This window comes from Dendrobates tinctorius, unplaced genomic scaffold, assembly GCF_039654945.1.
Source record: "Dendrobates tinctorius isolate UK_male_01 unplaced genomic scaffold, ASM3965494v1 ptg000100l, whole genome shotgun sequence".
Classification (NCBI taxonomy): Eukaryota; Metazoa; Chordata; class Amphibia; order Anura; family Dendrobatidae; genus Dendrobates; species Dendrobates tinctorius.
This window is the reverse complement of record NW_027361768.1, coordinates 4,685,353-4,699,534: the sequence shown is the minus strand read 5'-3', so window position 1 is coordinate 4,699,534 and position 14,182 is coordinate 4,685,353.

Sequence of the window (14,182 nt, the reverse complement as noted above, 5' to 3'; positions counted from 1 at the left end):
ATCATCAAAAAGTTAATTTATTTCAGTTCTTCAATACAAAAAGTGAAATATATGTTATATAGAGTCATTACAAGCAGATTGATCTATTTTAAGAGTTCATTTCTGTTAATGATGATGATTATTACCTACAGCCTGTAACAAATGGAAGCGGAGGCACACATGTTGCAGTGTACATTCGTTTATTGATATTTTAGTGGAACCACAGGACCAAGGTCTGGAGGGGCTCCAAAGGGGGCATGACTATGTGAGCCCCAGACACCCATAGTAAAACCCCTCGAGCAGGGTAAGATTGGAATGTCCAAGGGACGCAGGTGCTACTTCCAGTTAGACCACTGACACGTGGTAGCTGACCCAGCAGAACAGGTGGACAAGCCAAAATAGCAGGTAGCGGTGGTCTTGACCACGGCAAGTGACAGAGCAAGACAGAACTGGCACAGGCAGTACCAACGTCGTCCCGGGTGACGGAGTGACAAGCGGCTGAGCGAAATGGAACTGGCACAGGCAGCACTGGTATCGTCCTAGCTAACGGAGTAGTGAGCGGCAGACAGTCTGAGAAGAAAAGCACTGTTAGCAGGATACTGGTTGGACACTGGCAGTACACAGACAGGACGCAGGCACAACAGTACAAGGAACTGGAACCTAGCAACAGGAAACACTTGTTGCTACGATGCCTCCTCTATGGCAGAGGAGCCAGAAATAGTACTCACTATTCTATCATTGGTTCGGAGCATATTTGAAAAATGTGCACTGTCTCTTTAAGAGACCAGGAGCGTGCACACGCGGACCCTCAGAGTCATACTCAGAGACGTGCTGGCTGCGAGCCAGGAAGCAGCAGCAGGAGGAGAGCCAGGGATCGAGTCTGTGCAGCGGGGAGCGGACCGAGAGCGGGGACCCTGATGGGACCCCCACGGAGGTACGGGTGCCGGCACTACATTACCCCCTTTATGCCCCCTCTTTTTCAAGCCTGCAAGAAATCTCTCCAGTAGGAGAGGAGCCTGGATATTCTCTTTGGACTCCCAAGACCTCTCCTCAGGACCGAAGCTCTTCCATTCCAATAAGAAAAAGATTTTTCCCCTTACCCTCTTTGTGGCCAAAATATTCTCTACCTTAAAGACATTCTCATCACTGACGGGATCAGGAGCAGTACCCATGTCCTTAAAGAAGGAGCACAAGACTACTGGATTGAGGAAAGAAATATGAAAAGAATTAGGCACACGTAATGAGGCAGGCAATTTCAATTTATACGAGACTGCGTTGATTTGTTTCAAGACCTCAAAGGGACCACTGAAGCGGGGACCCAATTTGTAGAAGGGCATTTTCAAATAGATTTACTTGGAGGAGAGCTACACTTTATCCCCGGGCAGATAGATGAAGCTACAACCCATAATGAGGTCCTTGTTATGGGGGACTTTAACTACCCGGATATTAACTGGGAAACAGAGACCTGCGAAACCCATAAAGGCAACAGGTTTCTGCTAATAGCCAAGAATAATTATCTTTCACAATTGGAGCAGAATCCAATCAGAGGAGCAGCACTTTTAGACCTAATACTATCTAACAGACCTGACAGAATAACAAATCTGCAGGTTGTTGGGCATCTAGGAAATAGCGACCACAATATTATACAGTTTCACTTGTCTCTCGCTAGGGGGACATGTCCGGGAGTCACAAAAACACTGAACTTTAGGAAGGCAAAGTTTGAACAGCTTAGAGATGCCCTTAATCTGGTTGACTTGGACAATGTCCTCAGAAATAAGAATACAGAAAATAAATGGGAAATGTTTAAGAACATCCTTAATAGGCACTGTAAGCGGTTTATACCTTGTGGGAATCAAAGGACAATAAATTGGAAAAACCCAATGTGGCTAAACAAAGAAGTAAGAGGGGCAATTAACAGTAAAAATAAAGCCTTTAAACTACTAAAGCAGGATGGCACCGTTGAAGCTCTAAAAAACTATAAGGAGAAAAATTCTTTATCTAAAAAATTAATTAAAGCTGCAAAAAAGGAAACAGAGAAGCACATTGCTACGGAGAGTAAAACTAATCACAAGCTGTTCTTCAACTATATCAATAGTAAAAGAATCAAAATTGAATGTGTAGGCCCATTAAAAAATTGTGAGGAAAGTATGGTTGTAGATGATGAGGAAAAAGGTAATATATTAAACACCTTCTTCTCCACGGTATTCACGGTGGAAAATGAAATGCTAGGTGAAATGCCAAGAGACAAAGAAAACCCTATATTAAGGGTCACCAATCTAACCCAAGAAGAGGTGCAAATCCAGCTAAATAAGATTAAAATAGATAAATCTCCGGGTCCGGATGGCATACACCCACGAGTACTAAGAGAACTAAGTAATGTAATAGACAAACCATTATTTCTTATATTTAGAGACTTTATAGCGACGGGGTCTGTTCCACAGGTCTGGCGCATAGCAAATGTGGTACCAATATTCAAAAAGGGCTCTAAAAGTGAACCTGGAAATTATAGGCCAGTAAGTCTAACCTCTATTGTTGGTAAAATATTTGAAGGGTTTCTGAGGGATGTTATTCTGGATTATCTCAATGAGAATAACTGTTTAATGTCATATCAGCATGAGTTTATGAGGAATCACTCCTGTCAAACCAATCTAATCAGTTTTTATGAAGAGGTAAGCTATAGACTGGACCAAGGTGAGTCATTGGATGTGGTATATCTTGATTTCTCCAAAGCATTTGATACCGTGCCACACAAGAGGTTGGTACACAAAATGAGAATGCTGGGTCTGGGGGAAAATGTGTGTAAATGTAACTGGCTTAGTGATAGAAAGCAGAGGGTGGTTATAAATGGTATATTCTCTAACTGGGTTGCTGTGACCAGTGGAGTACCGCAGGGGTCGGTGTTGGGACCTATTCTCTTCAACATATTTATTATCGATCTGGCAGAAGGTTTGCACAGTAAAATATCGATATTTGCAGATGATACAAAACTATGTAAAGCAGTCAAAACAAGAGAAGATAGTATTCTGCTACAGATGGATCTGGATAAGTTGGGAACTTGGGCCGAAAGGTGGCAGATGCAGTTTATCAATGATAAATGTAAGGTTATACACATGGGAAGAAGGAATCAATATCACCATTACACACTGAACGTTAAACCACTGGGTAAATCTGACATGGAGAAGGACTTGGGGATCCTACTTAATGATAAACTTACCTGGAGCAGCCAGTGCCAGCCAGGGGCTGCCAAGGCAAGCAGGATCATGGGGTGCATTAAAAGAGGTCTGGATACACATGATGAGAGCTTATACTGCCTCTGTACAAATATCTGGTTAGACCGCACATGGAGTACTGTGTACAGTTTTGGGCACCGGTGCTCAGGAAGGATATAATGGAACTAGAGCGGGTACAAAGGAGGGCAACAAAATTAATAAAGGGGATGGGAGAACTACAATACCCAGAGAGATTGCATACAAGAATACCAGTAAATCTCAAATACCCATAATATTTGGCGACTCAATATATGCTGAAAACAAGGAGAAACAAAGAGTATATGTTGCCAAAAAAATTTTCAAAAGAAAAATATCTATCAAAAAATACCCAGAGAGATTAGCAAAATTAGGATTATTTAGTCTAGAAAAAAGACGACTGAGGGGCGATCTAATAACCATGTATAAGTATATAAGTGAATAATACAAATATCTCTCAGAGAATCTGTTTATACCAAGGAAGGTGACGGTCACAAGGGGGCATTCTCTGTGTCTGGAGGAGAAAAGGTTTTTCCACCAACATAGAAGAGGATTCTTTACAGTTAGGGCAGTGAAAATCTGGAATTCCCTGCCTGAGGAGGTGGTGATGGCGAACTCAGTCGAAGGGTTCAAGAGAGGCCTGGATGTCTTCCTGGAGTGTAACAATATTGCATCTTACAGTTATTGTTAGGTTCTTTAGAAGGATGTAGATCTGGGGATTTATTCTGCCAGAATTTTATAGGCTGAACTGGATGGACTAATGTCTTTTTTCGGCCTTACTAAGGCCTCTTTCACACTTCCGTTTTTTACAATCAGTCACAATCAGCCAGGTTTTGAAAAAAACGGATCCTCAATTTTCTTTTGAGGATCCGTTTTTTCCCCCATTGACTTACATTAATGGCGGATTGTGACGGATTGTCGTCCGTTGCATCCGTTTTTTTTGAGGATCCGCCAAAAGTTGCTGTCCGTCACCATCCTCAAAGATTTCAAAACGGAGCTTGCAACGTTTTTTTTCTGGCGGATCCTCCAGAGACTAATTTAACCCGAAATTCTTTCAGGTTGCCGGACAAAAAAAAACTCACTCTCTCTCTCTCTCTCTCTCTCACTCTCTCTCTCGTCCCGGCCACCGTTTCCATTCAATTTCCTCATTTTCAGGATCCGTCTGAAAACGGATCCTTTGCCATCCGTTCACATCAGTTCAGAACGGATCCGCTTCTCTGCCTTTTTGGCGGATTTGAACTGATGCAAAAAAACTGAAGTGTGAAAGAGGCCTTACTATGTTACTATGTAAAGTTTGGAGCATACAGGCATCTTTTGTCCACATGTTTCTTCATTCGTTGTGAGGCTTTTTCCAAAGCGGACTTGGTATCTCTCCACACTTCAGAAAACTCCTCTGCATAGATGTCAGTTGCTGGAATGCCCAAAGGCCCAGAGGTGGGAAGAGGGATTCCGGGTTGAAGTCCAAAAACAATCTGGAAGGGAGACCTTCCAGAGGATTCACTTACATGATTATTGTAAGAGAATTCCGCCCACGGCAGTAACTTGACCCAGTCATCATGATGCACGGAGACGAAATGAGGCAGGAATCCGGACATGATTTTATTGGTCCTCTCTACCTGCCCATTGGATTGAGGATGATAAGCAGAAGAAAAATACAGTTCCACCTTCAAAAGTTTACAGATCGCCCTCCAAAACTTTGAAGCAAACTGGACACCACTGTCAGACACAATGTGGAGAGGAAACCCATGGAGATAGAAAATATGCTGCATGAAGTAGTCGGCAAGCTTAGGAGCAGACGGAAGACCAGACAGAGAAACGAAGTGAGCCATTTTCGAAAAGTGATCCATCACAACCCAGAGAGCGGAACAGCCAGAAGAGATGGGAAGAGTCATAATAAAGACCATAGCAATGTGCTGCCAGGAAAGGAATGGACAGGAGGTGGCAAGAGACTCCTGGCCAGAAGGCACTTTGAAGTCTTCTTACGGGTACATGAAGGGGAGACTGCAACATATTCCAGGATATCCTTTATACCTAGATGTTTTGATGGCTGCATCGTATTCCTGGTAGATTTCAGATCTCAGACTTTTTCTACGTCTCAAAATCTCAGCCTGGACGGACTGGGAAATTTGTTTTGGTTTTTTACTAGATCATTAATTTGGGCCTGTAGGTTTGTAATATTTTCCCTATTTCTCTTCTTATGTTTGGAGAGGATCTGCATAAGACACCCCCTCAGAACCGCTTTATGGGCGTTCCAGACCGTGAACTGTTCTACTTCACCAGGTACGTTTTCCTTCAAATAGTTTAAGAGAATGTTTTCTATCTCTTGCTTGTACTCTGGTATTTATAACAAAGCTGAGTTAAGCTTCCAGCGGAATGGTTTGTCAGGGGGAGGACACACAAGGAACTCAATAAGAACCGGGGTATGATCCGATATGGACTTCTGCATGTAGCGAATGTCCTTAATTTTAGAGCGAATATGTTAGTGAGAAGTAGATCTATCCTGGAAGCTGTTTTATGTACATCTGAAAAGTGACAATACTTATGAGACGATGTGTTCAAGCAACAAAAAGCATCATAAAGCTCATTTTGAATTAACCAGTTTTTTTGAAGCTGGAACCTTGTGGCAAACTAATGAGGATGAATCAATGCTGCTGTCTGGGACAATATTAAAATCACCCAGTACGATGAGTTCACCTGTTTTGACTTTATCTATTTTTTTGATAAGCTTGTTCAAGAAACGAATGTGTCCCTTGTTAGGTTCGTATACATTCACTATTGTGCATGGCCTTTCATGGAGTAAGCATATGAGTATATGATACCTGCCCAAGGAGTCTGGTATTTCTTTGATGAGCTGAAAAGGAACGGTGCCACCTACCAATGTGATGACCCCAGCCTTTTTCTTTGTGGAGAGTGACTTGTACACATGTGGAAAGTTCTTGTGCTAGAAGACAGAGTGTCGATCGGAAGCCAATTTGACCTCCTGAAGGCATACCAATTTGGCCCGGGTTCGATTGATCTCCTTCCATACCGCATACCTCTTATTCAGACTGTTGAACCCCCTAACATTGTACAATAAAATTTTCAACGTTAGAATGCAATATCAAAACAGGAAATGGGAAACAAGTAAAATAGTGAAATACAGAAAAAAATTAGAACTTGAGAGTTCTCCTGGAGGACTCCAAACCGGTTGGTGTCTCACCTTAGATCAGGGGAAAAAAAGAGAAAAAATTAAGTGGCAAGTTCCCACAGTGACATCAATAAACTGTAAATACGGGTACTAACATATTCAAGTTCAGGAAAAGGAAATAATAGTGGCCCCTATATAAATTCAAACATAAGACAAAATCAATCCTAATCCCTATCTCTAAATGTTGGCTCATCCATCAGGAATTTAAGAAACTTCTGACCCTCATGTGGAGTGTAGATGGGGTAGGTTTTGTCATTATACCAGACTAATAGCTTAGTAGGGAAACCCCATCTATATGACACTCTAAGTTCCCAGAGTTTAGAGGTTAGATCTCTAAAGGACCTTCTTGCATCCATTGTCTCTTTGGAGAGGTCTTGGAAAATCTTTAGATCTTCATATTGCTCTGGAGGTGAACCTCTCTCTCGCAAAGATTTTAAAACCTTCTCCTTGGTTTCAAAAAAATGGACCCTGAGGACAGTGTCCCTAGGCTTTTCCTGTGGGACCCCTTTTGGACGTCGTAAACGGTGTATACGATCGATATTTACTTCTAATACTGTCAATTTTGGCGATAATTTTTTAAACAAGTTTTTAGTGTAATCAGAGAGATCTGCCTGGGATACCGACTCAGGAATACCTCGTATCTTTGTTATTTCTCCTGCTTCGGTCGTCCAGATCTATCAATTTGTTTTAAAGGGAAATAACCTCCTTTTTAGGAGTGAATTCTCCTTTGAGTGGTAGACTATGTCTCTCTCCCCCTGTACCATCTTTATCTCATATTTCTCAACCTTTTGGCTAAGATTTCTGCAAGTTTCCTGTAGGGCCTTGGCCTAAGTCTCAAACCCTATTTTTAGGGCATCGCTGAAGGACTGGAAGAGATTCGCCATGATTCCTTCAGTGGCTTGTTTGTTGGACCCCTTGTATTCCCCCAGGTTAATGGATGGAGGGGGAACCTCAAACAAAGGAAATAGACCCCCAGTGCCCCTTCTAGACTTCTGCCTTTCAGGGCTCATGTTTGGGGTATAGTCAGCTGAGACACTGTTGGAGTCCTCAGATGAGTGGCTCCCAGTGTTTTCCTGATCGCCTGGTTCCTTCCTTTTGTTTGATTTGGAAGAGTCCATTTACTCCGCGAGGGCCTCAGTTGGGGGGAGGTTTAAGTTGCCCCCTAAATTTTTCTTTGTTTGGGGCATTTCAGGTTGTGCTTTAGATAATTTTTTTGCCGGTGAGATATTAGTACCTGATCCCCCTTTTACAGCTTTAACAGATACAGGGTTATGAGTAGTGTTGAGCGATACCATCCGATATCGTGAAGTATCGGATCGGATTGGATCGGACCAATACCCAAAAAGTATTGGGTATCGCCGATTCCGATACCGGAAACCCATGCAAGTCAATGGGGCACAAATATCGGAATGAAAATAAACCCTTTCTTTACTTGCACATCCAGTTCGGGGGAGGGAAGAGTGTGGGTGTGTGTGGGCGGACACTGTGCGTTTCTGTGTGTGCGGGCTGGGTCTGTACGGGCCTCTCGGGGGGTCTGTGCGGGCCTGCTTGGGGTCTGTGCGGGCCTCCCGGGGGTCTGTGCGGGCCTGCCGGGGGTCTGTGCGGGCCTGCTGGGGGTCTGTGCGGACTGCCGGGGGTCTGTACGGGCCTGCCGGGGGTTGTATGTGTGTGCAAGCATTGTCCAATGTGACTACAAGTCCCATCGGGCTATGCCTGCTACAATGACAGTGATTGACACATTAGTCAATGATGGGACAGTAGTAGTCCCATTATCCGGCTAATGTGTTGAATGTAAAAAAAAAAAAAACATACATACTACATACAGTGGGGCAAAAAAGTATTTAGTCAGTCAGCAATAGTGCAAGTTCCACCACTTAAAAAGATGAGAGGCGTCTGTAATTTACATCATAGGTAGACCTCAACTATGGGAGACAAACTGAGAAAAAAAAATCCAGAAAATCACATTGTCTGTTTTTTTTTCCTTTTATTTGCATATTATGGTGGAAAATAAGTATTTGGTCAGAAACAAGCAATCAAGATTTCTGGCTCTCACAGACCTGTAACTTCTTCTTTAAGAGTCTCCTCTTTCCTCCACTCATTACCTGTAGTAATGGCACCTGTTTAAACTTGTTATCAGTATAAAAAGACACCTGTGCACACCCTCAAACAGTCTGACTCCAAACTCCACTATGGTGAAGACCAAAGAGCTGTCAAAGGACACCAGAAACAAAATTGTAGCCCTGCACCAGGCTGGGAAGACTGAATCTGCAATAGCCAACAGCTTGGAGTGAAGAAATCAACTGTGGGAGCAATAATTAGAAAATGGAAGACATACAAGACCACTGATAATCTCCCTCGATCTTGTGCTCCACGCAAAATCCCACCCCGTGGGGTCAGAATGATCACAAGAATGGTGAGCAAAAATCCCAGAACCACGCGGGGGGACCTAGTGAATGAACTGCAGAGAGCTGGGACCAATGTAACAAGGCCTACCATAAGTAACACACTACGCCACCATGGACTCAGATCCTGCAGTGCCAGACGTGTCCCACTGCTTAAGCCTGTACATGTCCGGGCCCGTCTGAAGTTTGCTAGAGAGCATTTGGATGATCCAGAGGAGTTTTGGGAGAATGTCCTATGGTCTGATGAAACCAAACTGGAACTGTTTGGTAGAAACACAACTTGTCATGTTTGGAGGAAAAAGAATACTGAGTTGCATCCATCAAACACCATACCTACTGTAAAGCATGGTGGTGGAAACATCATGCTTTGGGGCTGTTTCTCTGCAAAGGGGCCAGGACGACTGATCCGGGTACATGAAAGAATGAATGGGGCCATGTATCGTGAGATTTTGAGTGCAAACCTCTTTCCATCAGCAAGGGCATTGATGATGAAACGTGGCTGGGTCTTTCAACATGACAATGATCCAAAGCACACCGCCAGGGCAACGAAGGAGTGGCTTCATAAGAAGCATTTCAAGGTCCTGGAGTGGCCTAGCCAGTCTCCAGATCTCAACCCTATAGAAAACCTTTGGAGGGAGTTGAAAGTCCGTGTTGCCAAGCGAAAAGCCAAAAACATCACTGCTCTAGAGGAGATCTGCATGGAGGAATGGGCCAACATACCAACAACAGTGTGTGGCAACCTTGTGAAGACTTACAGAAAACGTTTGACCTCTGTCATTGCCAACAAAGGATATATCACAAAGTATTGAGATGAAATTTTGTTTCTGACCAAATACTTATTTTCCACCATAATATGCAAATAAAAGGAAAAAAAAACAGACAGTGTGAGTTTCTGGATTTTTTTTTCTCAGTTTGTCTCCCATAGTTGAGGTCTACCTATGATGTAAATTACAGATGCCTCTCATCTTTTTAAGTGGTGGAACTTGCACTATTGCTGACTGACTAAATACTTTTTTGCCCCACTGTACATACTACATATATACTACATTCATACAACATACATACTACATACTACATACATACATACTACATACATACTACATATATATACTACATTCATACAACATACATACTACATACATACTACATATACAGTCATGGCCAAAAGTATTGACACCCCTGCAATTCTGTCAGATAATACTCAGTTTCTTCCTGAAAATGATTGCAAACACAAATTCTTTGGTATTATTATCTTCTTTTAATTTGTCTTAAATGAAAAAACACAAAAAGAATTGTCCTAAAGCCAAATTGGATATAATTCCACACCAAACATAACAAAGAGGGTGGACAAAAGTATTGGCACTGTTCGAAAAATCATGTGATGCTTCTCTAATTTGTGTAATTAACAGCACCTGTAACTTACCTGTGGCACCTAACAGGTGTTGGCAATAACTAAATCACACTTGCAGCCAGTTAACATGGATTAAAGTTGACTCAACCTCTGTCCTGTGTCCTTGTGTGTACCACATTGAGCATGGAGAAAAGAAAGAAGACCAAAGAACTGTCTGAGGAATTGAGAAACCAAATTGTGAGGAAGCATGAGCAATCTCAAGGCTACAAGTCCATCTCCAAAGACCTGAATGTTCCTGTGTCTACCGTGCGCAGTGTCATCAAGAAGTTTAAAGCCCATGGCACTGTGGCTAACCTCCCTAGATGTGGCCGGAAAGGAAAAATTGACAAGAGATTTCAACGCAAGATTGTGCGGATGTTGGATAAAGAACCTCCACTAACATCCAAACAAGTTCAAGCTGCCCTGCAGTCCGAGGGTACAACGGTGTCAACCCATACTATCCGTCGGCATCTGAATGAAAAGGGACTGTATGGTAGGAGACCCAGGAAGACTCCACTTCTTACCCTGAGACATAAAAAAGCCAGGCTGGAGTTTGCCAAAACTTACCTGAAAAAGCCTAAAACATTTTGGAAGAATGTTCTCTGGTCAGATGAGACAAAAGTAGAGCTTTTAGGGCAAAAGCATCAACACAGAGTTTACAGGAGAAAAAAGAGGCATTCAAAGAAAAGTACACGGTCCCTACAGTCAAACATGGCGGAGGTTCCCTGATGTTTTGGGGTTGCTTTGCTGCCTCTGGCACTGGACTGCTTGACCGTGTGCATGGCATATGAAGTCAGAAGACTACCAACAAATTTTGCAGCATAATTTAGAGCCCAGTGTGAGAAAGCTGGGTCTACCTCAGAGGTCATGGGTCTTCCAGCAGGACAATAACCCAAAACACACTTCAAAAAGCACTAAAAAATGGTTTGAGAGAAAGCACTGGAGACTTCTAAGGTGGCCAGCAATGAGTCCAGACCTGAATCCCATAGAACACCTGTGGAGAGATCTAAAAATGGCAGTTTGGAGAAGGCACCCTTCAAATATCAGGGACCTGGAGTAGTTTGCCAAAGAAGAATGGTCTAAAATTCCAGCAGAGCATTGTAAGAAACTCATTGATGGTTACCGGAAGCGGTTGGTCGCAGTTATTTTGGCTAAAGGTTGTGCAATCAAGTATTAGGCTGAGGGTGCCAATACTTTTGTCTGGCCCATTTTTGGAGTTTTGTGTGAAATGATCAATGTTTTGCTTTTTGCTTCATTCTCTTTTGTGTTTTTTCATTTAAGACAAATTAAATGAAGATAATAATACCAAAGAATTTGTGTTTGCAATCATTTTCAGGAAGAAACTGAATATTATCTGACAGAATTGCAGGGGTGTCAATAATTTTGGCCATGGCCATATGTATGTTGTATACTACATTCATACAACATACATACTACATACATACTACATATATACAACATACATACATACTACATACATACTACATATATACTACATTCATACAACATACATACATACTACATACATACTACATATATACAACATACATACATACTACATACATACTACATATATGCTACATTCATACAACATACATACATACATACTACAAAAATACTACATTCATACAACATACATACATACTAAATACATACTACATATATACAACATACATACTACATATATACTACATTCATACCACATACATACATACTACATACATACTACATATATATACTACATTCATACAACATACATACATACTACATATATACTACATTCATACAACATACATACATACTACATATATACAACATACATACATACTGCATACATACTACATATATACTACATTCATACAACATACATACATACTACATATATACAACATACATACATACTACATATATACTACATTCATACCACATACATACATACTACATATATACAACATACATACATACTACATACATAGTACATATATACTACATTTATGCAACATACATGCATACATACTACATATATACTACATTCATGCAATATGTACATACATACTACATATATACAACATACATACATAACACATACATACTGCATATATACTACATTCATACAACATACATACATACTACATACTACATACATACTACATTCATACAACATACTGTCCATACTACATAATACATACATACTAAATATATACTACATTCATACCACATACATACATACTACATACATACTACATTTATACAACATACATATACTACATATATACTGCATTCATACAACATACATATATACATACTACATATATACTACATTCATACAACATGCATACATACTACATATATACAACATACATACATACTACATACATACTACATATATACTACATTTATGCAACATACATGCATAGATACTGCATATATACTACATTCATACAATATACATACATACTACATATATACAACATACATACATACTACATACATACTGCATATATACTACATTCATACAACATACATACATACTACATACTACATTCATACAACATATTGTACATACTACATAATACATACATACTAAATATATACTACATTCATACCACAAACATACATACTACATACATACTACATTTATACAACATACATATACTACATATATACTGCATTCATACAACATACATATATACATACTACATATATACTACATTCATGCCACATACATACATACTACATACATATAACATACATACATACTACATACATACTACATATATACTACATTTATGCAACATACATGCATACATACTACATATATACTACATTCATACAATATACATACATACTACATATATACAACATACATACATACTACATACATACTGCATATATACTACATTCATACAACATACTGTACATACTACATAATACATACATACTAAATATATACTACATTCATACCACATACATACATACTACATACATACTACATTTATACAACATACATACATACTACATATATACTGCATTCATACAACATACATACTACATATATACTACATTCATACAACATACATACATACTACATACATACTACATATATACTACATTCATACAACATACATACATACATACTACATATATACTACATTCATGCAACATAAATCCCCGAAGCCAGTGTCATCTGTAAAAAAATATTAAAATAACAAACAAGCAATATACTCCCTGATCCGCAGAAATCCAAGAGTGTCCCACGACAATCTCCCGTCGAGAACAGCAGCATCAGCTAATGCGACCGCTCTCTAGGGGCCCCAGGAATACAATGACGGGAGGTAGGTATCCTTTGGCACTGTATTCCTCCGCCACTGTAAAAAAAATAGTCCCTAGTCTCACTTTTGGCATTGCTGTGTGAGAAAGTTCCCATGCAGCTTTTGCCATAAAGTGAGACCAGTGAACTATAGTAACCTCTCAGTGATGCACTACAGGAGATCGTCGTGGGACACTTGTGGATTTCTGCGGATCAGGGAGTATATTGCTTCTTTGTTATTTTAATATTTTTTATAGTGAGATGACACTGGCTTTGGGGATCAAAGTGACAAGTGATGGTGAGTATGTACTCTATGATATATGTACTGTATGTCTATATGTATGTATTGTATGAATGTATGAATGTATTGTATGTAGTATGTATGTAGTATGTATGTTGTATGTTGTATGTATGTAGCATGTTGCATGTATGTTGTATGTTTGTAGTATGTAGTATGTAGTATGTATGTATGTATGTTGTATGAATGTAGTATATATGTAGTATGTATGTAGTATGTATGTTGTATGAATGTAGTATATATGTAGTATGCATGTAGTATGTATGTATGTTGTATGAATGTAGTATATATGTAGTATGTATGTATTATGTAGTATGTATGCTGTATGAATGTTGTATATATGTAGTACATGTGTATGTATGTTGCATGAA